The sequence below is a fragment of the Sinocyclocheilus grahami genome, unplaced genomic scaffold (assembly GCF_001515645.1).
Source record: "Sinocyclocheilus grahami isolate Dianchi unplaced genomic scaffold, SAMN03320097.WGS_v1.1 scaffold465.1, whole genome shotgun sequence".
NCBI lineage: Eukaryota > Metazoa > Chordata > Actinopteri > Cypriniformes > Cyprinidae > Sinocyclocheilus > Sinocyclocheilus grahami.
Genome location: NW_015505644.1, coordinates 390888 through 393652, shown reverse-complemented (window position 1 = coordinate 393652; position 2765 = coordinate 390888).

Here is a 2765-nt window from a genome sequence, read left to right as displayed (position 1 = left end):
AGGCCGTTTGGTCATTGACTCCTCCAGCTCTGTATAGATATGTAAGAGGCTTTGCCTTTGAATGGATATCAGTGTACGAACATCTTTATGTCTCTATTCTGAATAACCTATTCACATACACTGTACGAGTGTTTATATGTGTGTGTTTTCAGGAGGATTTAAGGACAGGAAACAAAGAAAGTGTTTGTGAGCTTCTAGTGGGAAAAAAAAGTGTTATCTTTTGAGAGGGAAAAGGCGGCACTCTGGACACTCGATTCTGATTGGACAATGGTGGCATTCTGTGGTCAAATATTTGGTTTAATAACCATTAAACTGTATTAGCTGTTTCCCCAGGCAAACTATTTCCTACATAGCTGTTTTTAGTTTCATGCTTTGTCCATATTTGACTGTTTATCTATGGGTTCTTGTGTCCCAAGGGTTGATTTTTATAAGAACCAACAAATTAAATAAAAAAAATAAAACTTGTTACATGAAAGCCACACAGCCTGCCATATAATATTTATTTATTTACCATGTCCTCATCATTTATTCTTTATACTTTCAAATGTACTAGCTTTTGCAAGGCTGTGCTTCTCAAATTAGGGTTATCAAATGAAATCATTATTTCTTGCCCAACTTGTAAAATCTGTGGATCCATGAAGCACAAGTATGAGAGGATGGTGATTGTTACTGTCAAGCTTAAAAAAAGCACATAAAAGAACCATACACATAGTGCATATGATTTGTGTATGTTATTTCAAGTCTTCTGAATGCTTTATGAGAAAAACAGACTGTACTTTAAGAAGCATTCGCTCAAAATCTCAACCTCCCTTGTTTAAATCTGGCACTCACGTCAGGACATTGATTTGTTTATGTAAGCATATGTGGAGTAAATAAAGAAATGACATACAGACTTCATTGGTTCTTGCATTTATCACCAACGTGGTACAGACAGAGCTGGGTAGTAACTGATTACATGTAATCTGGATTACATAATCAGATTCCAAAATGTAAATACTTGTAAAATGTGTGTGTGTGTGTGTGTGTGTGTTTGCGTGCACTCTGTGTAGTTGCTTACTGACCCAAGTCAAAAGAGCCCTATTCCTGTTTAGAGACTGATATTCTGGTCTTGAGATATGCTTGAGTCCCTCAATAAGTACATTGGATTTTGTTTTATCATCTGCCAAGGAAAAATTGTAAATGTGATCACTTTGATAGTTTTATAGTGCCACAGAGCTACATTGTACTTTTCACTTTTTGGAAAGTCAACCTACAAACGGCTTATTTATAGTTGCAAAATGAACTGAGATAGGAAAAAAAGTATTTTATCATCAAAAAAAATGACACTTCTTAAAGTAATCTAATGCACTGAATGTTCTATTGAGATCACATGGAGTACTCTCTAACAAAATTACTCCACTCTTTTTATGGTTTTATTTTTAAAAATTGTTGCCTTTGTTTATAGGATAGTAGAGTGCAGACATGAAAATCAGGCTGTGGCTCTTTTGTCCCCAGTAATTGTATGTCTCGTTCAGCTAGCCCAGTGACACCTACATAGCAATCTACTTCATCAACTTTGCAAAACATTCATGCAATGTGGTATAGTGCCAGAGGTTTTGTGTTTCACACCTGGACCATGAAATATGCTCTTGATTTAGGGTTTGGGCCTTTTTATAAGGAAAGGATCCACCAACCCCTGGGTTATAGGCCAAGCATTCTTTTGCTTTCACATCTGCCATTCCCACAACAGGCCCACATTAATTACACCTTCTCAAAGATTAGACCACCCCAGATGGGACTTGAACCCACAATCCCTGGCTTGTCTCAGTGCCTTATCCATTAGGCCACTGAGGCTGTCATGTGCCCCCAATACTTCTCAGTCTTGGTCAGGTGGTTTAGTGGCATTTGAATTGTATTCATAACACAAGCATAGTGATCTAGATCAATGTCTGCTTCAACAGCTGCTCAGAACATTCATGCAACATTGATATAGTTTCAGGACTAAGAGGATTGTTATGACTGGACTGTGGAATAGCCACAGGAATGAGGCCTAAAATATGGAAGTCAGCGGGTTTTTGGTTAGATAGGGAGAAATCTAAAACATTCTGAGAAATGGATCCCAAGGACTGAAGTTGAGAAACACTAAACTAGATTAAAGTCTACTTAAACTTGGACTAAGAGGCTTTGTGTTTTACACCTGGACGATGGATCTGTACTGTACTGGACTGTAGCAGACAACGGTTTCGATCCATCGACATCTGGGCTATGGGCCCAGCACTCTCCCACTGTGATATTCTGCTCACCTTAAGCCGGGCTCACACTACAGGAGTTTTAAAATCCTAACCGATTATGAAATCTGGTTGCAGCACACACATAAGGAGAATCTTTGCAGATTATCTTCTCTCAAATCTTAAACATGCACACACTACAAGATTTGAACATCATGGCGCATCACACAATACAAGATATTATTAAGATTATCATGCCAGAGGGAGCACCTCACGTGATCGCCTTGTGACCAGGGGCGTGTCTACGTGGTGGCCAGGGGTGGCACCGGCCCCCTCTGAAATCTGGCTGGCCACCCCAGGTGCCCCCCCCTACCAGATATCTTGCGATAGGCTTGTTTTTAGTAAATTTCTAACGGCATCTGGCTTTCCGCTTTCTTCTCTTCTTTATACTTAATTTTAAGCGGTTTCTATAGCGTGATCTTAATGACAAATGTCGAGAGCGCATAATGTTACGCGATCCATGTAATGCGTGAGCAAGAATCTCACCGCAAGAATCCG